General features: G+C 52.8%; 1 protein-coding gene across 4 annotated transcripts in view; it reads left to right on the top strand.

Annotated features, from left to right (window-relative positions):
- Positions 1-4317: 4317 nt before the first annotated feature.
- The window catches only part of KANSL1 (KAT8 regulatory NSL complex subunit 1), a 98072-nt gene continuing 78693 nt past the window's right edge, over positions 4318-23696 (top strand). For 2 of the 4 annotated variants that reach the window (XM_038753878.1, XM_038753877.1), the window contains exon 1: positions 4318-4336. The gene's annotated coding sequence lies outside the window, so the exon portion shown is untranslated. The remainder of the gene's footprint in view (positions 4337-23696) is intronic. The other 2 variants (XM_038753876.1, XM_038753875.1) reach the window with 1 other exon arrangement.

The raw sequence follows: 23696 nt of genomic DNA, 5'->3' as shown, positions 1-23696 counted from the left end.
CACGCCCAAATGCAGTCGTGGAGGAGATCAGTTGCTCCCTTGCCCCGGGCCCCTTGAAAGCACACACCTGGCCAGGTGAGGACTTGGCCAGGCAGGGTGTGGCGGTCCCTGGGTGGGGGCAGGAGAAAGTCCGGGAGCAACCTGGGGACTCCAGGCTACCCAGAGCAGGCTGGGATTCCTTCCCGCCCCAAACCGCAGACACTTCATCATCATCATCAATCGTATTTATTGAGCGCTTACTGTGTGCAGAGCACTGTATTAAGAGCTTGGGAAGTACAAGTTGGCAACATGTAGAGACAGTCCCTACCCAACAGTGGGCTCACACTTGAACTACTGTAGCGTCCCACATCGGTGCCCAGATTCTGCCCAGCCCCAAAGTGGGGCTGGTGATCATCAGTCACCGGGGACTCGCAGGGTAAATAACTGTAGATGACTGAAGATGCCCTACTACTGCAGTGCAGCAGAGGGGTGTTAGGGGGACACCTGCTGAAAGTCCTCAGGTTGAAGAGCTACAGTTTGGCCTTGGACTTGAGGGTAAAATTGTGGGGTGCAGTTCCTCCCCATTCAGAAACACCTCTTCCTTTGGAAGTCAGACTTTTAAGAGCTTCTGTCTTCTGGGGAATTGTTGACCCTGAACATCATGTTGAAGTTTTTTGCCCAATGCGGAGAGCTTTCTCTTATTTAAGTTCAGCATCCATAAAGAAGGGCTTGGCCTTATTTGGAATTTTCTCCTGCTGCTGATAAGTGTGTTCAAGGTTTCTAGCATACCATCTCCCACAGCTGGAGTTGTTAACTGCTGCGTTGTTTACTTTGGCTTTGGATTTCATCCAGTTCAAGTTGTGTCTTTTGGTGTAACTTCAAAAAGTTATGTTTTCCTTTCCCTAGGGTCGGAAACCTGGAAAACCCTGACATCGGGGCCGGGGGTGCCGGGTGGGGCGGTCGGGTGCGGGGGGGGAATGGGAGAGGGGTGTGCAGAAAAAGGAGTAGACTCACACCTGGTGATTCTAGTGGAAAGAGCTCAGGGGTCCTGGGTTCTAATCCCAGCCCTGCCACTTGACTGCTGTGTGACCATGAGGAATCTTAACTTCTCAGTGCCTCAGATTCTTCCTCCCCCTTAGCCTGGGAGCCCACGGTGGGGCAAAGACTGTGACTTGATTATCTTGTTTTCCCTTAGAACAGTGCTTGGCACACGGTAGGTGCCCAACAAATACTACTACAGCTACAGTTAGAAGACCCGGGTTCTAGTTCCGGCTCTGCCACGTGTCTCCTGTGTGACCTTGGGCAAGTCACACGGTTTATCTGTGCCCCAGCTTCGTCACCTGTGAAATGGGGATACAGTTCGACTCCCTCTAGCCTATGAGCCGCACGTGGGACGGGGACCGTGCCCGACCTTGTATACCTTGTATCTATCCCAGTGCTTAGTAGAGTGCTTGACACCTAAGCGCTTAACCAACCATTATTATCATTTGGCATGCTTGCTGTCAGGCATATGACAGGCCTTCGTCTGCAGGAAGGAACTTGTGTACCACAGAAGCGATGCAGTTTGGAGGTGTTTACAGGCCTTGGGAAGCCTGGGTGCAGGCGTTTGGTGAAAAGTGCGGGAGGCAAGAAAAATAGCTTCTCTGGGTTTAGGGTGAGTTGGCCGCATCTCCTAGGCTGGTGACAGAAGCTTCCCCGTGAGTCGTATGGCAGGGGTGGGTGTGACTCCTTTTGGCTTTGGAGAGATGACCACGCAACCGGAAACTGTGCCGATTGAGCGGGGAGAGGTTTGGTGTGGGACAGCCGCTTCCCGTGAAACGGACTGGAATCGAGTTTCCATTTAATTCAAATAAGCAGCGACCCGGGCCGACTCCACCGTCCTCGGTCCGCGGGCCACTGGCCGGGCAGGCTTTCATCATCATCAGTCGTATTTATTGAGCGCTTACTGTGTGCAGAGCACTGTACTAAGCGCTTGGGAAGTACAAGTTGGCAACATATAGAGACAGTCAATCAATCAATCGTATTTATTTATTGAGCGCTTAATGTGTGCAGAGCACTGTACTGAGCGCTTGGGAAGTACAAGTTGGCAACATCTAGAGACAGTCCCTACCCAATAGTGGGCTCACAGTCTAAAAGGGGGGGACGGAGAACAAAACCAAACATACTAACAAAATAAAATAAATAGATATGTACAAGTTAGAGTAATAAATATGTACAAACATATATACAGGTGCTGTGGGGAAGGGAAGGAGGTAAGATGGGGGGGGATGGAGAGGGGGTCGCGGGGAAGAGGCTCAGTCTGGGAAGGCCTCCTGGAGGAGGTGAGCTCTGAGTAGGGCCTTGAAGGGAGGAAGAGAGCTCGCTTGGCGGCTTCTGGGCCAATACGGGTGCCTGGCCCGTCGTGCCGTTTGAGGAAGTCAGTGGCGAGGCGGCCATTTCCTCAACTGCAGGCGGCTTTCGCGCCGCCGCGGCCGGCTCGTCCCCTCAGCCACACTGGCCCTTGCAAGGGTTAGTTTCGGAGGCTTCCGTGGTCCCGGGTGCGCCGTGTGGGCTGGCGTTCGGTGAAGTTCGCCGTTGACGCTCATGGCGGCCGTGAAGGGTCGTTCGTGCCGAAGGCAGAGCCGGGCCTCGTGCCGGTTGCCTGGGGCCCGGCGGTGGCGGTGGCGGCGGCGGCGGCGGCGGGTCCCGGCCGGAGGGGCCGCGTGGGGCCCCGCAAACTACACTTCCCGTGGGGCTTCGCGCGGGCGCCCCGGCCGGGCTCCGCGGCCGTGGCCGCTTCGCCGGCGCCTGCGCGGAACCGATGGGGCGCGGGTGGGAGGAAGGGCGCCCTCCTGGGCCCTGGCGGCCGCCGAAGGCATAGCAGGGCTCAGTGGCGGGCCGCGTTGCAGGCCATGGGCTGCCGCGTTGGGGCTGCTCGGCCGCCCCCGAGCGCGCGCGCCGGCTCTGCTGGGCGACCACCGCAGTCGGAGCCCGGGGGCAGCCGCTGCCGCCGCCGCCGCCGCAATCCCGCGGTTCCAAACGAGTTAATCGCGCCCCCCCTGTGGCACTCGCCCGCCTCCGCCCCGGGGCCCGCCCGCCCGCTCCGGGACAGAGGTCCCGGCGGCCGGCCTGCACGGGGCGGCCCCCGGACGGACCCCGCCCCTTCCAAGGATCCGGCCCAGTGCCGCAGTGTCGCGTGCAAGCGCCGCCGCCGCCCCTCGTTCCGGTGAGCAGTTGGGTCCGGTGCCGCCGGCGGCGCAGTGCCCGCTTCGTGGGAGGAAAAGGCAGATAGACAGAGAGAGAGCGCGCTCGGCAGCGCCGCCGCCGCCGCCGCCGCAGTTGTGTGCGCGCTCGCGGGAGCGGCCGCAGCATCGGGGCCGCGCGGCCGGGGGCGGCCGCGCCCCCTGGCGGCTTGCGGGCGCGGGGAGCGCCCCCTAGCGCCCCGCTGGAGAGCGGCCGCCCCTGGCAGCCGCAGCCGGCGGTAGGCGCTGTCCCCGCCGCCGCCGCCGCCGCCGCTCCTCCTCCTCCTCCCTCCTCCCTCCTCCCTCCTGCCGCTGCCGCCGCCGCCGCCCGCGGCCCCGCTGCTCGCCCGCTCCATTCTCCTCCGCTTCAGATTAGAGGGGGGGCGGGAGGGAGGGAAACCAAGGAGCGCGGCCGCCATTTTCCCGCGCCGCCGCCGCCGCCGCCGTCGCTCAGCGAGCAGGAGACAAGAACGCCGCAGCCGAGCCCGCGCCAACGCTGCGGCGGCGGCGGCGGCGGCGGCGTCCCCGGGGCGCTCGGACCGCGGAGCCCGGACCGGATCGGGCCGGGAGGCGGCGGAGGCGGCGGCGGCGTTGGGCTCCGGGCTCCGGATTCCGGGCGGTGCGGACGGCGGCGCTGGTTTTTGTAGGGCGGGGGGGCGGCTTTCTTCTCCCCCCGCCCGCCCGCCCGCCCGCCCGCTCGTCCGCCCCGGGCTGGGGCTGTCGGCCGGGCGGCGGCCCCCGCGGGAGCCGAGCGAGGGGAAGGAACGGACGGACGGACAGACATACGGCCGGGCAGCCGGACAGCCAGCCGGCCGGCCGGACACAGAAGAAAAGCGGGCGCTCTCCGCTCCCGCCCTCCCCCCCCTCGCCCGGAAAGTCTGGGCGGCACCGGGCGGCGGCGGCGGCGGCGGCGGAGAGCGGGGGCTGCGGGGGGCCGCGCGGGGGAAGGGGGCGGGCTGGGCCGGGCCGGCTCCGGCTCCCCCTCCCCTCCCCTGCCCTCCCCTCCGACTCCCGCCGGCGGCGGCGGCGGCCTCTGGGTTCGCCCGTACGCCTCGACCGGCGCGACCGGGACTGTTTGCAAACTGCGCCCATTTTGTGGGGCTGAATCCGCCCGGGCTCCGCTCCTCCATCACGTGGTAGGTGCCGCCGCCGCCGCCGCCGCCGCCGCTCCTCCCGCCGCTCCATCCTCCCCCTCCTCCTCCTTCTTCGCCGCTGCCCTTCTTTTTGCCCGCGCTCCCCGGCGCTCCCTTTGTTACTTGGAACCCCGGGGCCCGGGGCCCGGCGGAATCGGGAACTTTGAGTGGGCTGTCCGGGCCGCTCCCCGGGGGCCCCGGGGGTGGGGGGCGGGGGCCCGTAGGGGCGGGGGCCTCGGCCCGCCGACGGCTTCCCTCCCTCCCTCCGCCCTCCCCCTCCCCCGGCGTGGCGTTTAAACGCGCGGCCACAAAAACACGGCGCCTCCCGGCCCCGAGCAAGTCCCCGGCCGGCGCCCCCGACCCCCTTCGACCGCGGACGGCCCTCCGGGCTCCCCCGGCCAGCGCCTGGCGCATTTCCCGGTCTGTATCCCGACCCCGCGCCGCCCCGGTGGCCCGATCCGCCTCGATTTGCGCCTTTATTTTTGTTGGCCGCATCGAGGTCGCCCGGTCGACTTCGGATCCCGTCTCCTCCTGGTGGACATGTTTTCGGCTGATCTTTCTCCAACCAAACGGGGGAGGAGGCTTTGATTTTGGTTGGCTTTTAGGGAGAGTTGAGGGTTTCACCGTTTCGGGCGCTCGTTTCCCCCCCCCCCCCCCCCCCCCGACCGTCCTCGTTTCTCAGTTTGGGGTTGCGTTCTTATTTAAAGCGGAAGCGGCTATTTTAGGGGCCAGAGTCAAGTCCAGTTTCTTCTCGGGGCCCTGGCTCCCTCTCCCCCCAACCTGGAGATTCGTGTGTGTGTCTTTTTGGATTTAGGGGATCTGTTTGGAAAAGGCCGGGATTTTGCCGAGCTATTTTGTGTCGGGTCGCTCCGGGAAGGGGAAGAGGGCGGGGCGGGCGGGGTGGGGTTGCGTGGGCCCCGCCGGGAGGCCCGCACTTTTTCGGGTTTCGAACGTTAGAGGGGCGCGGGCCCGCTGGGCGGAGCGCGCACAGGGAGCGGAGAACCCGGGCCCCAAGGGCCCCCAACTTCCCGAAGGATAGTCCCCTCCCCCTCCACCCCCCCTTCCATTCACAATCCCACTGTTTGCCATTTCCCTCCCTGTCACGTGGCTGGCAGTCGTTGGGTTATATATATATTTTTTTTTTTTTTTCGGAGGGGTGGAGGGCGTCTGGTGTTGTTTATGTATCCAGAGGGGAGGAACGGTTTTTCCCAAGACCAGAAATCTTAGGCCTCTTTTTAACTCGAAAGGAAAGCAGGAAAGGTTTTTCAAGTAAACAAGGGAAAATTACATAATCTGCACCTTGCATAATGTGCTCTACTCCCGGCTTCTATCATGGGATGAGAATTCAAAGTAAACTTCCATATAGAAGTCAAATGAAGCAAGAGCGGGCCCCTGTTTTTACAAATTAAGGTAGAGATTGTTGTTTCCGGAGATTTCGGGGGATTTAAGAAGCTGTCGCAAGCGCTCTAAGGTGTATCGGTTCTCTTCTAACGTGCTTTTCCACTGTGTTGAGTTGTTTGGAACGAGCTTTCTGCCTTTCGAGCAAAAGTGGAAATTTCAAAGAAAGGAAACTGGAATGACCGACCTCAGCTGCTTGTCTTAGGGCCTCTGGGCAAGAGAGCTGTAATTTCGATGCGTTTGTATCCCAAAGTTTCTTTAGCAAGAGATAATTGGTTTACCAGCACTGATGTTTCCTTCAATCTTTTTCTCCCCTCCTCTATCCCCGCCCCCGTCGGAGAAATGCCCGTTTTGCCAGCCCCAGGGCAGCTGCTCCTGTTGAGGATTTTAAAGGAAAGCCACTGGCCAGCCTCCCTTCCCAGCTAATGAATGTATTAAAATTGGAATTCTTGGAGTGACCAACAAAGTAAATGTCTCATTTTAAAAGTCAGCGTGGGGTGTAGGGGGAGTTTTCCCCAGCTGGCATTCATCCTTTCCATCTGACCAGTTGGTTATCTTTTTTGAATAGTTTGGGCCTTTTTCTTGCTAGCAGTTACATCATGTCATGTGATCTGTGCAGTGTGATGTGTATTTCTAAAAATAAGACAAGGTAAAAAGTCCATCCCCCCGGGAATTTAAAATGATGCGTTATGAAATAAGGGAGAACAGCCCACAGACGCGACACTCTTGATTTACTACTAAATTAGGTATTCATCGGCTTGATTGAACTAACTACCTTATTTCATTTCTCTGACCCACAACTAGCTAAAGCAGCTGGCGAAGGCTTCCCACTTCGAGGTGTTTATGATTAACTTTTAATCCCTTGGCTGGCCCTTTTTATTTCTTCTCGATTGGAGGGAAAGCTTTGAGTGGTACCTGAAATGAGGGGGGCTGGGGGTGGGAAGGTGAAGGCCTATTGTGGAAGCTCCTGACCACCTTTATGCGTGTAAATGTTACCCCTTTACACGTGACCTTGGACAATGGCAGAGAGGTGCAGTGGATCCTGGGCGTCCTCCCTTCCTTCCCCTCCCCCCCAGCGAAGGCCTGTCAAAGCTCAGGTGGTGAGGAAGCTGGCCTCTAATTTCTCCCTACCGTGGTCCCTTGTCTGGCTTTCCTAAATCCGTTCCTTTTCCCATCCAGACAGGGGTCTTCAACGGTGTCCTGGACCATTCTCCTCCACCGCTCTGAGGCTTTTTCAGAAACTGTTGGCCTCTTGGCTGCTGAGGGCAAGTTGAGTTGTCTTGCCATTCCTTCCTCTTGCCCACACCCCTTAGGGGATCATTGTTCATCCCTTTGTGAGGGGTTGTGCCTTGAGAAAGAATTGGTTTGAGGTTGTTAGAGAAGTGGGAAGCAGTTCCTTGATCTCTGCCATTTGTGAACTTGTAGTAGGGAAAAGGGAGAGGAGAGAGGTTTCTTATGGTACATTCTTCTTCCCTCTCTTGTGCAAACACTGCCACATTCCTTTTTCCCCTCCTTCAATGCCGCTTCCATCGCCTAGCTGGATAGTCATTTCTCCCCCCACCGTGGGCCAGTGTTGTGCAAGTTAGGCTTGGCTCCTTACCTGAAGGTCTAGGTTGGTGAAGCTCCGGTGGCTTGTCATGATCTTGTCTTCAAGCCCAGCCCTATTGTGGCTGGAGGTGCTTGTTTTGAAGGTTTTTGGTTTTTTTCTAAGGGACTCAGAATGAGCCTGGGCTTGAGTGCTTGTCTCTTGAGTCTTGGCATTGGGCAGAGGGTAGTTTCCCGAGGCATCGGATCCCTTAGCCTTGGAAAGTAAGTCATCCGCGGATTGGTCACTGTGGAGGGCGGTTGTTTTTTTAACAAATCAAACTTTTCTCCAAGGGAACTAACTCCTCTCCTGCTCTTCCAAGCTCCCTGCCAAATAACGAAAGGCTTGAAATTAGTCTATAATGCTTCTTTTGAAAAACTCAAAATACTTCACTTGCATTGATGTATTTAAACCCTTAGGAACCCTGAAGGGGTGGGCACGGTGATAGCGCTGTTGTCTAGGTGGAGAAACTGAGGAGCAGAGTGAGGAAGTGATTTGCTTGAGGCCTGGAGTGAAGTGGGATTTGAATCCAGCTCCTCACTGCCTGTGCCCCACCGCCCCGGAACTCCAGTTTGGGATCGATCCGAATCAGACTAGTGTGGCCGATCCCCTGATAGTCTGTTGGTGGACCAGTAAAGCCTCCAAGGTCTGGTCAGTCAGATGGACCCGGTGTTTGAACTCGCGCCCCAGTGCTGTCCTTGGGCCCTTCCCCCTCCGGCTTCTTGTCTTCAGTGGTGATTCTTACGCTCGCTCGATCAGACTGCGAAGGGTCCTGGGAAAGAAAGTAGGCTTTCCGATTTTTCTGACACGTTCTTCCTTGTTGGCAAGAGTCAGTGACCATGCTGCACGTGGTTGGAGTGACAGTGACCTATCACAGCAGTTTAGAGCCCCTCCGGGAAGGGAGACGGTGGAGTCCGGCAGAAAGAGCATAGGGCCGGGAGTCGGGAGAAATGGGTTCTTTCTAGCCCCGTCCCTGCCACTCGTCTGCTACGCGGCCTTTGAAGAGTCAGTTGACCTCCCCGGGCTTCAGTTTGCTCACCTGTGAAATGGGGATAAGATCTCCTCGCTCCCTTTTAGATTGTGAGCCCCGTGGGGCCCAACAGTCAGTGCCCTCCGACTTGTGCTTGTGGGACTGGGGTTGCTCACCCGGATCGTGGTGGGGGGCACACTGACTCTGCTGGATCTCATTTTCCTAAACCTGCCCCAGCGCTTAACGTAGTACTTGATGCTCAGAGTAAGTGCTTAATAAATGCCGTAATTCTTACTTTACCTAAAGGAGAGTGTAACCAGGATGTTATAAGCTGCCTGGAATATATTTTAAATACTATTCTCAATATTGAATTATTCACGTTGATATTTATTATATTAGTGACTCTACTGCTAGTATCTGAGCAAGTTTACAGTTGTCGTAGGGGGATGGGTGAAGTGGCAGCCCTGATATCACTTATGATTAGAAATAGAAAGCATGAAAATGACTCCTTCCCAAATTACCCCTCCTCTCCCCGATGAACCTTATTTTTTTGTTGTTGTTGCTGTTGAATCGGACAAGAAACTGCTACGTAGGTTAGCCAAATTGTGAGAATTATGAAATCCCATTGTACCACTTGCATGTCCTTGAGGGTACAATCTGCAGTAGGGCATTCTGGGAAAAGAACAGGCAACAGAAGTTCTGACCCCAAGAACAGATAAAAATCAGTTCTTCCTCTAATGTACGCCAGGTGATGCTTAGTTCTGGGTAAGGCCAGAGGGGCAAGGCAGGACAGGGTGAGCCTCAGCTGCTCTGCTCCACCCGAATGATAGATACCAAAGTACTGGAGCCAGGTGACGGTCGGAAAAAATCCAAAGGTGGAAACGAGAGAGATGCGACTGGAGTGACCGCAGGACATCCAGGAGCTCCTGGGTTTCCAAGACTCTTTGCTGGTTTCCAGGTGCAGACCGTGACCTGGGATCTCTGGGCCAGGGGATGGTGCTTTGGAATGATTTAGTCTGTTCTTCCCTTGACCGGGCCTGCTTTACTATCTGGATCTCTTTCACCACACCTGTAATTTAATTACAAGTTGGAGAACTGGGAACTCAAGGTTGGAATTAATATGGAGCTCAGCTCTTCTAAATCTGTTATGAGAAGGGGGTTCTCGGCGCCCGGATCTGGAATCCATTGTCTTCATCCTCCAGGTTCTGGTTTTTCTTGGAAAACTCTCTGGGTTTCTTGGAATCCAGTCTGCCTTGTGGACCCCTTCTTTTTATGAAGGAAGCAATGTGCTGGTGGTCCAAAAAGAAGAGCAGAGAACTCTATCCCACGTGGCCCCAGAAGTTGGGAAGGAGAGGCCCCGAAGCCCAGGTTGCACTCTGCTCTTTGAGGCTGGTCGACCGCTCCTTGGCGGCTCCTCCACGGCCCAAGCTTTTCCTCGGCCCCAGTGCCCTGGCCTCTCCCAGGTGGTGGGAAGGGGGCGACCAGGGAAAGTAAAGCAGACAGGGCTCCTCCCAGCATGGAGCGGGATTGGAATTCGTCAGTCTGCATGAACCAACTAGACTTCTCCAACCACTCGGTATGGTCCATGGCCCCAGAGTGCTGCAGTAAACACCATTACTAATACTGCTAAACGAGGTTTTCGTTCATTCATTCAATCGTATTTATTGAGCACTTACTGTGTACAGAGCACTGTACCAAGCGCTTGGGAGGTACAAGTTGGCAACGGATAGAGACGGTCCCTACCCAGCAACGGGCTCACAGTCTAGAAGGGGAGACAGACAACAAAACAAAACATGTAGAAAGGTGTCAAAACCATCAGGATAAATAGAATTATAGCTTTATGCACATCATTAATAAAATATAGTAAATATGTGCAAGTAAAATAGAGTAATAAATACGTACAATTATACAAGTGCTGTGGGGAGGGGAAGGAGGTAGGGCAGAGGGAGTGGGGGCGATGGGGGGGGGAGGAGGAGAGGAAAAAGGGGGCTCAGTCTGGAGAAGGTGAGCTCTCAGTAGGGCTTTGAAGGGAGGAAGAGAGCTACTTTGGCGGATATGTGGAAGGAGGGCATTCCAGGCCAGGGGGAGGACGTAGGCCGGGGGTCGACAGCGGCACAGGCGATAATGAGGCCCAGTGAGGAGCTTAGCAGCAGAGGAGCGGACGGTGCGGGCTGGGCTGTAGAAGGAGAGAAGGGAGGTGAGGTAGGAGTGGGTGAGGTAATGGAGAGCGTTGAAGCCGAGAGTGAGGAGTTTTTGCTTGATTTGAAGTTTGACAGGCAACCACTGGAGATTTTTGAGGAGGGGAGTGACATGCCCAGAGCGTTTCTGCACAGAGGTAATCTGGGCAGCGGAATGAAGTATAGATTGAAGCAAGGAGAGACAGGAGGATGGGAGATCAGAGAGGAGGCTGATGCGGTAATCCAGTCAGGATAAGATGAGAGACTGAACCAGCAAGGTAGCGGCTTGGATGGAGAGGAAAGGGCGGATCTTGGCAATGTTGTGGAGGTGAGACTGGCAGGTTTTGGTGACGGATTGGATGTGTGGGGTGAGCGAGAGAGCGGAGTCAAGGAAGACACCAAGGTTACGGGCTTGTGAGATGGGAAGGATGGTAGTGCCGTCTACAGTGACGGAAAAGTCAGGGAGAGGGCAGGGTTTGGGAGGGAAGATAAGGAGCTCAGTCTTGGATATGTTGAGTTTTCAATGGCAGGCGGACGTCCAGATGGAGGTGTCCTGAAGGCAGGAGATACAAACCTGGAGGGAGGGAGAGAGAGCAGGGGTGGAGATGTAGATTTGGGTATCGTCAGGTTTTGGATGTCTTTATTTATCAGTGCCTTATATCTGTCCTCCTCCTACTCCCCTCCCCCCCCCACCCTGCCCCCATCACCAGTGACCAAGTGCAACTGACCATTGCTCAATTCAGGTCCTTAAAAAATGACTTGAACCTAGGCCTTAGAGTACATTGAGTGCTTGCAAAAGTTTCCAGTGGTGATTGAATTACTATGATCCCTTTCTGTTTGGTGACTTAACTTTGTATGTTAGCATTCTGTCTATATTGTAGCCGGTTAATGTAGGGCAGCAACGTGTCCCAGAGGAAAGAGCTTAGAGTCAGGAGTCGGAAGACCCGGGTTCTGCCATCGGCTTCCTGCGGGGCCTGGGTCAAGCCACTTACCCTCTCTGGGCCTTAGTATCCCCATCTGTAAAAGAGGGCTAGAATGGATTTGAAGTTCCATGGGGGACAGGGACTCTGTCCAGTCTGGTCATCTTGTATCACCCTCAGCACTTAGCTCCTTGTTAGTGTATGACAACTACCATCACAGTTAAAAAGATAGAAGCGGAAATGGGCCCAAAATAAAAGTGCCCTTTTCTAACAGTGTACCTACCTGGCTAAAATCCAGTCAGTCCTCAGGCTGTGCGACAGTGGGCTCTGTCTTCAGGACGGGGAGAGACCGAAGAGGGCCGGGCTAACCAGTAGTGCCTTCTGACTTCTGCTATGGGGCTGGGGTCGCTCATCCGTGCCAGGAGACTGCTCCCCCACTGTGCCACCAGCTCTCGCTACCTGGTTCAGGAGGGGAAGCTATTTCCCTGGGAAGGTTTTAAGGGGCGACAGATCTTGACCTTCCTAGCTGGAGGGGGGATCCTCAGAGAGCTGATGATGACCGTTTTCCACTTTGCATTCCAAGAGCAAGAATGCAGGGAGTCTGTACCTTTGCGATTCTCAAATGCCATGGAAAAATTGCCCTTTCATGTGGTTGCCAGCCCTCAGTAGGGGTCAGCCTTGTCCCAAAGGTGGCCCAAGGACACAGGCCCCTACCCCTGTTCCTCCTCTGGGCTGCTGGGATTTTAACACTCAGCTTCTGAGTAAACTTTAGGGAAAGTTTTTGTCCTAGTAAGTGGCAGAGAGGTCTGTTGCTTTGAATGAGCTAAGGGCTGACTTAAGTGAAATCTGAGCCACGGGAGCTTTCTCTTTCACTTTTAGGACTCAACAGTCACTCATTGGGATCCCTAGTGAGTGGGCTGTGGGAGGCTGCAGGTAGATTTGGGGATTTACATTTACACGCACTGTTATTTTGTGTGGTTTGGAAGGCTGTGATTAATGCTGAATAGTTAAAGAGAAGCAGCATGGCTTAATGGATAGAGCAGGGGCCTGGGAGATAGAAGGACCTAGGTTCTATTCCCGGCTCCGGCACTTACCTGGTGTGTGACCTTGGGCAAGTCACTTAACTTCTCTCTGTCTGTTACCTCATCTGTAAAATGGGGATTGAGACTGTGAGTCCCATACGGGACAGGGACTGTGCCCAGTGCGTTTTGCTTGTGTCCTCCCCAGAGGTTAGAACAGTGCCTGGCCCATAGTAAGCTCTTAACAAATATCATTATTATTATTGTTATTATCATCATGTGGGTGGAGCCTGCTCCAAGAAGGGCCCTTTGAGCACCGGTGGCCCCCAATCACTGGTCCCACTTCCCCTCGACCCAGGTGTGTCCCCTGGGTGGTGAAGGCTTTTTGGGACTGAGGGTCTGGGAAATAATAATAATAGCAATGATGATAATAATTGTGGTGTGTAAGTGCATACTATTTGCCGAGCACTATACTGACCGCAAGGGTAGGTTTGGGATGACTAGATCAGACATCGTTCGTGTCCCACCGTCAGTGGAATGAAGAATGGGTAATAGTAATAATAATAATAATAATAATAATGTTGGTATTCGTTGAGCGCTTACTGTGTGCCAAGCACTGTTCTAATCCCCACTTTCCTGTGGCCCAGAGAGGTTAAGCGGCTTGGCTACTTACCAGGAAAGTGGCAGAACCGGGATTCGAACCCAGGTCCTCTGATTTCCAGACCTGTGTCCTTTGCTCCGGGTCCCGCTGCCTCCCGATGAGCTGTTGGAGAAGGGTGATGCCTGTCAGGCATGGGTTGCTTCACCCTCCGAGGGCCGTGCTGCCCTTGGTCAAAGAGGTTACAGGCTGTGGAGAGGGCGTGCGTATGGTCTGGCTGGCCAGAGGAGATAGGCAGTCGCCTGTGCTGTTGAGTCTGGTTTGTTTTTTTCTTTTTGGTTTTTTTAATAGTATTGGTTAGCACTTTCTAAGTGCCAGGCACTGTGCTAAGCCCCCAGATAGATACAAGATCGTCAAGTTGGACATAGTCTTGGCCCATGTGAGGCTCATAGTCTTCATCCCCATTTGACAGATGAGATAACTGAGGCACAGAGAAGTGAAGTGACAGGCCCAAGGACACTGGGCAGACAGGCCGACTCCCAGGCCCATACTCTGTCTTCTAGGTCGGCTGGGGGCCCGAGGTCACAGACCTGCCCACTGGGGCAGAACAGCTCCCTGAGGGGGTGGGGGCTGGGTAGACAGTCCCACAGTTGCCTACGAGCTGCCCTCTGTCTGGCGGTCTTCCCCTTGAGACCAGAAACTCCTTCAGGGCAGAGGCCTTGATTATGTGGTCTTTGACAGCTCTTGCAGTGCGCTCGCCGGTCATCTGCACTCAAGGGCCGGCCACTCAAAGCTGCCACCATCACGCCTTCGGGCTCCCTCCCAGGCTCCTTTCTTCGGGCAGCAGCCCCAGGAATCTTTGGTCGCTGGCTTTGCACTACCCAACCTGACATCCATCTCCGCCCCCCCCCCCCCCCCCCCCCCCCCCCATGCTTCCTGAAGCCTACATCGTCGGTTTCGTCCCTGAACTGTGGTACGCTGAAAGAAACCAGAAATGGCTCCACTGCCCTGCTGGGTGAAATGGGCCTGCACCTTGAAGCAGATTTTTCTAATAAACCACGGGGCCTGGTGGCTAGAGTGGGAGTCATAAGGCCTGGGTTTCAGGCTTTCGACCTGCCAGTCGTTCTCTGCTATTCCAACACCATTTTCCCCTGAGGGCTGTTATTGTACTTCCCAAGCGCTTAGTACAGTGCTATGCACAAAGCGCTCAATAAATATGATTGAGTGAATGAATGAATAATGCTCCACCCTACCTCCTCCCCCCATCCTTTACTCCTCCACTCACCAGATCAATCAACTACATCTCTTTGGTTTTGAAGGGGAAAGTAGTATTTACTAGTGATGCCTTCCATTTCTTTTTTCCAAGAGTGGGTAGGTGGGCGGGAGGGGAAGGAAGAGGCGGTAATAGTGAAAAAGGCAAATGGTGTAAAGGAGGCCAACAGATGAGAGGTCTAGGACTTGGGTGGGGTTGTAGGTTTGTCAGGGGAGGAAATGGTGAGATGCTTTGCCGGTGCATTTTACCCAACTGACGCCTCCCTCCACCCTCTCAGAAATCCTCTGGGACCCAGTTGGAGGGGGAGGCCACTGGAGGGAACTAGCGTGGCCTAATGGAAAGAGCCCGGGCCTGGGAATCAGAGGACCTGGGTTCCAAAAGTCTGATCGGTGACCCTGGGCAAGTCATTTCACTTTGCACCTCAGTTTCCTCATCTGTGAAATGAGGAGATTCAAAACCTGTTCTCCCTCCTACTTAGATAGTAAGCCCCTTGTGTACAACCTGATTATCTTGTGCATACTCCAGGGCTTAGAACAGGGCTTGGTGTACAATAAATGCTTGACCTCTGCCATTATTATTGTTATTATTATTACTGTTGTTGTTGCTTTTATTATTACTACTCTGGTTAAGCAACGCAGAGGCCTGGGTTTATCTAGTGGGAACGAAAAGATAATCTCAGTCCTCAAATCATTCTCTCTGGTCCTTACCAGGATCTATCGGGGAATTATAACTAAAGCTTTAGGCTTTTGAAGATGGTGCCTGATACCAGATATTAGACTTGTCTTTGGCCAACTTGGATCTGCGTGGGAGGGCTCTTTGGCTCTTTTTAGGTTTTTGAAGATTCTTGGGGAGGAAGTGGCAACAGGAAAGGTATCTTGCGTAGGCAGAGGAGAAAGGCCATCGTTCCCGACATAAGATCCGAGAGAAGAGCCTCAGGAATTCCCAAGGACCGGATCTTGTCGCTTCCCAAAATTTACATCGACTTTGTGGAGAGGGTTTTTGTTTTGTTTTGTTTTTGTTTTTTTTTTTTTTCTCCTGGAGTTGAACAGTCAAGCTTTTGGTTTCTCTTGTGTTTTCTGTCTTGGACAATGCAATGCCAGCCAGGGAATGCAGGCAACTTTTGGGGTTTGGCAATGGTGATTCTCAAGAGCAACTTGGACTAGTGGAAAGAGCAATCAGGAGGTGTTTTTTTTTGTTTTGTTTTTGTGTTGTTGTGGTCCTTGTTAACCGCTTACTATGTGCCAAGGACTGTACTACTAAAGGTTGGAATAGATAACAGATAATCGGGTTGGACACACTCCCTGTCCCACTTGGGGCCCACAGTCTTAATCCCCATTTTCCAAATGAAGTCACTGAGGCACAGAGAAGTGAAGTAACTTGCCCAAGGTGACTCGCCTGGGGTCTCACCAACAGGTAAGAGGCAGAATCAGGATTAGAACCCAGGTCCTCTCATGCCCAGGCTCTTTCCACTAGGGTACACCACTTCCCAGCATTTCAGTCATTCATTTAATTGTATTTATTGAGCGCTTACTGTGTGCAGAGCACTGTACTAAGCGCTTGGGAAGTACAAGTTGGCAACATTTCTAATCGTGGTGCTGCCCCTTGCCTGCTGGGTGACCCAGGGCAATTCACTGTACTTCTAAGTTTCCCCATCGCTAAATGGGGATTTAGTACCTGTTCTCTTTCTCCCTTGGATGTTAGCCCCATAGTACAATGCTTGGCACATAGCACTTAAATACCCTTGCTGTTACAGAGGGGCTCGAAAATCTAGTTCTTCACAAGCGAAAGAGAGGCAGCTTTCACTTTTGGTTTTCCCCCTCGTCTATCTGAGGAGCGTCTCTCTCTTGTGTTGGTCCACTGGTAAGCAGGGATCTTCAGCCTACGTGTCTACTGCTTTTATTTCTAACAGTTAAATGTCTTGGAGGAAGAGGAAAATTCATTTTAGATTAAAATAACTTTTTGGTGCCTATGTTGAAAACTTCCTGCACTGAAAGTTGGTGTAGGTTTGTAACCCTTCTTAACTTTAGCTTTTAGGGTTTGAGTCAACCAATCAATAGTATTTGCTTGTGCCGTATGGTATGCACATGTAGTGGGGTTATGTAAGTGTTTTATAATAGCAATAATAATTGTCGTATTAATCATTCATTCATTCAATCAATCATATTTATTGAGCGCTTACTGTGTGCAGAGCACTGTACTAAGCGCTTGGGAAGTACAAGTTGGCAACATATAGAGACGGTCCCTACCCAACAGTGGGTTCACAGTCTAGAAGAATCACTACGTGCCAAGCACTGTACTAAGCCCGCGGTAGATACAAGATAATCCGGTCCCGCATTGGGCTCACAGGCTTAAGTAGGAGGAAGAACGGGCATTGAATTCCCATTTTGCAGAAGAGGGAACTGAGGCACAAAGAGGTGAAGTGGCTTGCCCAAGGTTTCACAGCAAGTATGTGGCAGAGCCAGGATTAGAATCCATGTCTTCTGACTTCCAGGCCCGTGCTTTATTCATTCATTCATTGTCGTATTTATTAAGCGCTTACTGTGTGCAGAGCACTGTCTGTTTCTATTGGAATTGGTTAGGCTGATACTCCGGGCCGGCACCATACTGGAGTAGATTATAACAGAAGCAGGTCGGATGCGGCGCCCGTCCCCCATGGGGCTCACGTTCCGTGGGAGAAGGAGAACTGGTGTCTTGCCTGTATTTTTACAGGTGCGGTAACTGAGGCATGGAGACGGTAAAGTGACTTGCCCAGGGCCATGCAGCAGGCCAGAGGCAGAACTAGGATGGAGCCCAGGGCCCCTGACTCCCAAATCAGGGCTCTTTCTACTAGCCTTTGCTGTAGTAAGCTCTCTAGTCTCTCAGCTCGTTGCGGGCAGGAAATGGGTCTACCAACTCTAAGTTGGACTCTCCCAAGCGTTTAGTACAGTGCTCTGCACACAGTAAGTGCTCAATAAATATGATGGGCTGATTAAATACAGTCTAGAGATGGAGATGGACATGATTTACAAGCAGGAGGAAGAAGTGCTGAAATGGTAGTGTGTGAAAAGCGCTAGGTTCCAAAGTGTGAGCTGGTAGCAGAGAGGTAGTTAGTGGGTGGGGTCTGCCAGATGTTGGGTATTCCTGGGGAGATTGGATGAGTGATGCTCTTGTCCCGAACCCGTATACGGCCCCGCAGCCTGCTGTAGAAGAGGAAGCGGACTTGGTCTCCCGCCTACCTAGTATGTTGGTGGCTGCCACCGGTGTATGGTCCTCTGTGGAGCTCTTTGACCACGGACCATTTGGGGGGAATTGGGAGCTGGATGGAAACTGGTTTTCCTGGCTGGGCCGCCGGAGCTGGCCAGGAGGGTAAGAGACTGGGTGCGGGGCATCCCCCTTCCACCTGCCACCGGCACCCTTGCCCTTGCTCTCTGCTCACCCCACCCTGCTCTGCTTCTCCTGTCTCTGGTCCTGGGCTCCCTCGGGGCTGTCGGTCCTTCAGGAACCAGGGATGGCCCACATCTCCAGGCCTCTCCCGACACGTGGATTTGCCTTTGAAATGATTTTTTAAATCTCTCTCTCTCTCTCCTCTCTCTCCTCTCTCTATCTCTCTCTCTCTCTCTCTCTCTTTCATATATATAAAATTATATTAATTTATCTCAGGAAATACACCATAAGGGGACAGGACAACTTGAATTTTCATTTTCCTATTTTTTTAAAAAAGATGACTTCAGCTCTTTCTGAAAACCTTTTCTACTTGGAAAGCAACTTGTATAAAGAGAGTCAGATAAGAAGAAGGGTAGCTTTCTTAATGAGGTTTGGTAATGTGAGAAGGCTCCCAGGAATGCAAAAATTCAATACTTTACTGTGACTAGTTGAACCTAAATGAACTTTAATAATAATAATGGTGTTTGCTAAGTGCTTACTGTGTACCAAGCACTGTTCTAAGCACTGGAGGAGATACAAGGTTATCAGGTTGTCCCAGGTGGGGCTCCCTGTCTTAATCACCATTTTACAGATGAGGTAATTGAGGCATAAAGAGGTGAAATGACTTGCCCAAAGTCACACAGCTGACAAGTGATGGGGCTGGGATTAGAACCCACGACCTCTGACTCCCAAACCCGTGCTGTTTCCACTAAGCCATGCTGTTCTCTGTTGGGGTGTTTTTAGGCCCTTTAAAATTCAGAGTTCTCTCCTGTAATTTTTTTTGCCTCCCAGGAAAAAGGGTTCCTTAGAGCAGTCCTTTTGAGCACCCTGAGAAGCCAGCATCAAAATTCAGTGAAGGAGGAGGGCTTAATTTTGAGTTTATCAAGGAGTTACCTCAGTCTCTTCCCAGTAATGGGTTGATACTAATGATGCTTTGTGCGCAGGACACTTCGAGGCTCCTGGATGGAGTGAGGTAGCTGTCCTGGGTGTGTGGGATTTCTGGTCATCTACCCCAGCACTTAGTACAGTGCCTGACACATAGTAAGCCCTTAACAAATATTAGTAAAAAAAAAATCATTTGGGAGAGAGATTTTTCTCCAGCACCACTCCCTCTTCTTGTCCCCTTTCCCGGCTTTCCCCACGCGCCCCCTGCAGACGACTGTTCAACTCATGGGATCAGAGGTGAGGTGGAAGGTGGGATTCTACAATTTTAGGCCAAAGGATATGAACAGTCTCTCCCCCACACCCTCCAGTGCTTAGTACAGTGCTCTGCACACACTAGGCTCTTAATAAGTACTATTACTACTCTCTTTATTTTCTCTTAAAGCAGCATGGCTCAGTGGAAGGAGCACGGGCTTTGGAGTCAGAGGTCATGGGTTCAAATCCAAGCTCCACCAATTGTCAGCTTTGCGACTTTGGGTAAGTCACTTTAACTTCTCTGTGCCTCACTTGCCTCATCTGTAAAATAGGGATTAAGACTGTGAGCCCCCCATGGGGCAACCTAGTCACCTTGTGACCTCTCCAGCACTTAGAACAGTGCTTTTCACTTAGTAAGTGCTTAATAAAATACCATTATTATTATTATCAATATTATTATCATAATGGTATTTGTTAAGCACTTACTGTGTGCCAGGCACTTGGACACAGTCTCTATTTCATGTGGGGCTCACAGTCTCAATCCCCATTTTACGGGTGAAGTAACTGAGACACAGAGAAGTGAAGTGACTTGCCCAAGGTCACACAGCAGAGAAGTGGCAGGAACTGGGATTAGAACCCATGACCTTCTGACTCCCAGACCCGTACTCTATCCGCTATGCCAAAGCTGCTCACTTGGGTAACCATCTGGAGAGACTGGGTAAAGTATCTTAAGCCTTCATGCATATAGATTTAATGATGATGGTATTTAAGTGCCTACTATGTGCCAAGCGCTGGGGTAGATACAAGGTAAGCAAGATGTCCCTCATGGGGCTCACAGTCTTAATCCTCATTTTATAGATGAGGGAACTGAGGCACAGAGAAGTTAAGTGGTTTTCCCAAGGTCACACAGCAGACAAGTGGTAGAGCTGTGATTAGAACCCATGTCCTCTGACTCCCAAACCCATACTCTTTCCACTAAGCCACAGTAATAGCCTTTACTACTATATATTACTATATATATCACTATATACATATAGTATATTACTATATACTTATTACTATTAGCTATATGCTAAATGTCAAGGTAGATAAGGTTATACGACTGGACTAAGTTCCTGCCCCACAGAAGGCTCACAGTCTATCTTGTCTCCATTTTACAAGTGAGAAAACTGAGGGCCAGAGACGTGAGGTGGTTGTCCAAGGTCCCACAGTGGCACTGTGGCGGCTTGAAAGCCAGATCTTCCATTGTGTTCTTTCCATTAGACTGCACTTTCCCTCCTCAGCCGGACTCTCCAGTCTTCCTCTTCCTCCCCTGTACTCTTGTTTATTTTTTAATTGTGTTTAAGTGCTTACTCTGAGCCAGGCACGGTACTGTACAGTGGGTTTGGATACAGTCCATGTTCCACATGATGGAACTGAGGCGCACAGAGAAATGAAATGACTTACCAAAGGTTATACAGCAGACTTCTCTAGCTGCCTCCCTTGGGCTGGCTCGGCTGCCTTCCCGCCTTACTTCTGCACTCTCAAAGATGGAGACGGCTTACCCTCTTCAGAGAAGCCCTTGAAGACTTCCAAGCCACTGTCCTGTCTCCCATTACAGAAGGTGGTTGCGGTAGGAGCTGTGAGGAGGCTGGACTTGGAAAGTGAATGCCAGGTGTGGGAGGCTTAATCTGAAGGCAAGCCGGCGGTATCTGACGAATCGGAGCACTGGGGGCATTGGATAAGCACCACGTATGTGACAGGCACTGTCCTAAGTGCTGAGGTAGATGTAGGAAGAGCAGAGGAAACAGGCCCAGTGAAGTGACTTGCTCACGGTCACACTGTTGACCAGTGTTGGAGAGCTAGGGTTAGAACCTGGGTTCCCTGACTCCCAGGCCTGTCACTCATCTCCATTTAAGGCTTTGGATGCAGGTGGCGAAGGTGATTTGTGTGTGTGTGTGTGTGTGTGTGTAATTGTTTATGTTTCTGGATAGCTCTCCCCTTCACCCCTCCCACCCCACATCCCTGGGAGGGAGGGGCCATTGGGCTGGTAGCCATGGCTTGAGCAGGGCCCCCTCCCATCTGTGGACAGAACCCCTCCCTCCCCCGGGACTTCCCAACTCTCCCCAGCCAAGGCCGGTGGTGTTCCAGTCCCCCGAATTTCCCTCTGGGTGTGGGTAGCCCAATCAACTCCCACATTGCGCTCTCCGTCCCCTGGAAGAGCTAGGGGCCGGTCTAGCTTGCTCATCCCAGATTTGAGGAGTGGTTGAAACCAGTTAGGGGGAACTGGAAGCAGTGACACTCCTCTTCCCTCCTGCCCTTCTTCTCCAATTCTGGAAGGTCAGGAGGGGATCGCGGGGTTTGTCGCTCAAACACTCGTAGAGTGTGGACTGTTCGGGGAATGCCGGGGGAGGGTGGAGAGTGGCTGAAGTCAGAGCCCTGGGTCTCTGGTCACAGCAGTGACAGGAAACTCTGGTGCCTTGGGGGATCCTCTCCACTGGTTCCTTCTCCTCTGCCTTCAAACATGCCCACATCTCTCCCATCCTAAAAAAACCCTCTCTTGACCCCCACCTCGCCTTCTAGTTATCACCCTATTTCCCTCCTACCATTCCTTTCCAAACTCCTTGAACGAGTCATCTACACACGCTTCCTCGAATTCCTCAACACCAACTCTCTCCTCGACCCCCTCCAGTCTAGCTTCCGTCCCCTACATTCCACAGAAACTGCCCTCTCAGAGGTCACCAATGACCGCCTGCTTGCCAAATCCAACAGCTCCTAGGCTATCCTAGTCCTCCTCGACCTCTCAGCTGCCTTCGACACTGTGGACCACCCCCTTCTCCTCAACACGGTATCCAACCTTGGCTTCACAGACTCTGTCCTCTCCTGGTTCTCCTCTTATCTCTCCGGCCGTTCATTCTCAGTCTCTTTTGCAGGCTCCTCCTCCCCCTCCCATCCACTTACTGTAGGGGTTCCTCGAGGGTCAGTTCTTGGTCCCCTTCTGTTCTCTAGCTACACTTACTCCCTCGGTGAACTCATTCGCTCCCACGGTTTCAACTATCATCTCTATGCTGATGACACCCAGATCTACATCTCTGCCCCTGCTCTCTTTCCCTCCCTCCAGGCTCGTATCTCCTCCTGCCTTCAGGACATCTCCATCTGGATGTCTGCCCACCATCTAAAACTCAATATGTCCAAGACTGAACTCCTTATCTTCCCTCCCAAACCCTGCCCTCCCCCTGACCTTCCCATCACTGTTGACGGCACTACCATCCTTCCCATCTCACAAGCCCGCAACCTTGGTGTCATCCTCGACTCTGCTCTCTCTTTCACCCCTCACATCCAAGCTGTCACCAAAACCTGCCGGTCTCACCTCCACAACATCGCTAACCTCCGCCCTTTCCTCTCCATCCAAACTGCTACCCTGCTCATTTAGTCTCATCCTATCCCGACTGGATTACTGATCTCCCATCCTCCTGTCTCTCCCCACTTCAATCTGTACTTCATGCTGCTGCCCGGATCGTCTTTGTGCAGAAACGCTCTGGCATGTTACTCCCCTCCTCAAAAATCTCCAGTGGCTACCAATCAACCTACGCATCAGGCAAAAACTCCTCATCCTCAGCTTCAAGGCTGTCCATCACCTCGCCCCCTCCTACCTCACCTCCCTTGTTTCCTTCTCCAGCCCAGCCCGCACCCTCCGCTCCTCTGCCGCTAACCTCCTCACTGTGCCTCGTTCTCGCCTGTCCCGCCGTCGACCCCCCGGCCCACATCCTCCCCCTGGCCTGGAATGCCCTCCCTCCACACAGCCGCCAAGCTAGCTCTCTTCCTCCCTTCAAAGCCGTACTGAGAGCTCACCTCCTCCAGGCGGCCTTCCCAGACCGAGCCCCCTCCTTCCTCTCACCCTCCCCCCTCCCGATCCCCCCCACCTTACCTCCTCCCCTCCCCACAGCACCTATATATATATATATATATATATATATATATATATATATATATGTTTGAACATATTTATTACCCTATTTTACTTGTACATATTCTATTTATTTTGTTAATATGTTTTGTTATCTGTCTCCCCCTTCTAGACTGTGAGCCTGCTGTTGAGTAGGGATGGTCTCTAAATGTTGCCAACCTGTACTTCCCAAGCGCTTAGTACAGTGCTCTGCACACAGTAAGCGCTCAGTAAATACGATTGAGTGAATGAATGAATCCTGGCACTCCTGGAGTGTGATGGCAGGTAGTTACTGGGCAGCCACCAGGCAGAGAGCTGCTGTCTTGGCCACTTGGTACTTTAATTAATTTGTTTAGTATTTATGGTATTGGTTAAGCACTTACTATGTGCCAGGCAAAAACGCTGGGGTAGTTAGAAGCTAGTCACGTTGGACACGGTCCATATTCCACATCGGGCTCACAGTCTTAACCCCCATTTTACAGATGGGATAACCAAGGCCCAGATAAGTCAAGTGACTTGCCCAGAGGTCACACAGCAGGCAAGTGGTGGAGCTGGGATTAGAACCCAGGTCCTTTTGACTCCCAGACCCGTGCTCTATCCACTAGACCACATGGCTTCCCGTTTGACCTGTTTTGCACATTACAGACAGAGGGAGTCGGGGAGGAGGTTGGGTTGCAAGATGAAAAGTGAGAGAAATTCTGGGTCCTTCGAAATGGGGCGGCTGTTCCTCTTCTGAGTGGTTATCTCATCTTGTGAGCCTCGTTGTTTGTACTGGTGTTTCTGATTCTGTTCCCTTAAAGGATAGTTAATAAACACACAGAAATTGAACTTGTTTTTTCATCTGCTGCTCTTGGGATAGTGAGATACTGATTTTCTGCCTCCTCATTTCTGCCTAAGCATGCCATTTGTCATACAGGCAGTTGGGATTTTCCTGGACTTGTAGATCTCTAGGGTTTTTT

This window comes from Tachyglossus aculeatus, chromosome 11 (genome assembly GCF_015852505.1).
Source record: "Tachyglossus aculeatus isolate mTacAcu1 chromosome 11, mTacAcu1.pri, whole genome shotgun sequence".
In the NCBI taxonomy this organism is placed as follows: Eukaryota; Metazoa; Chordata; class Mammalia; order Monotremata; family Tachyglossidae; genus Tachyglossus; species Tachyglossus aculeatus.
The sequence above is the reverse complement of the archived record's forward strand: the minus strand, read 5'-3'. Positions and strand labels throughout refer to the sequence as shown.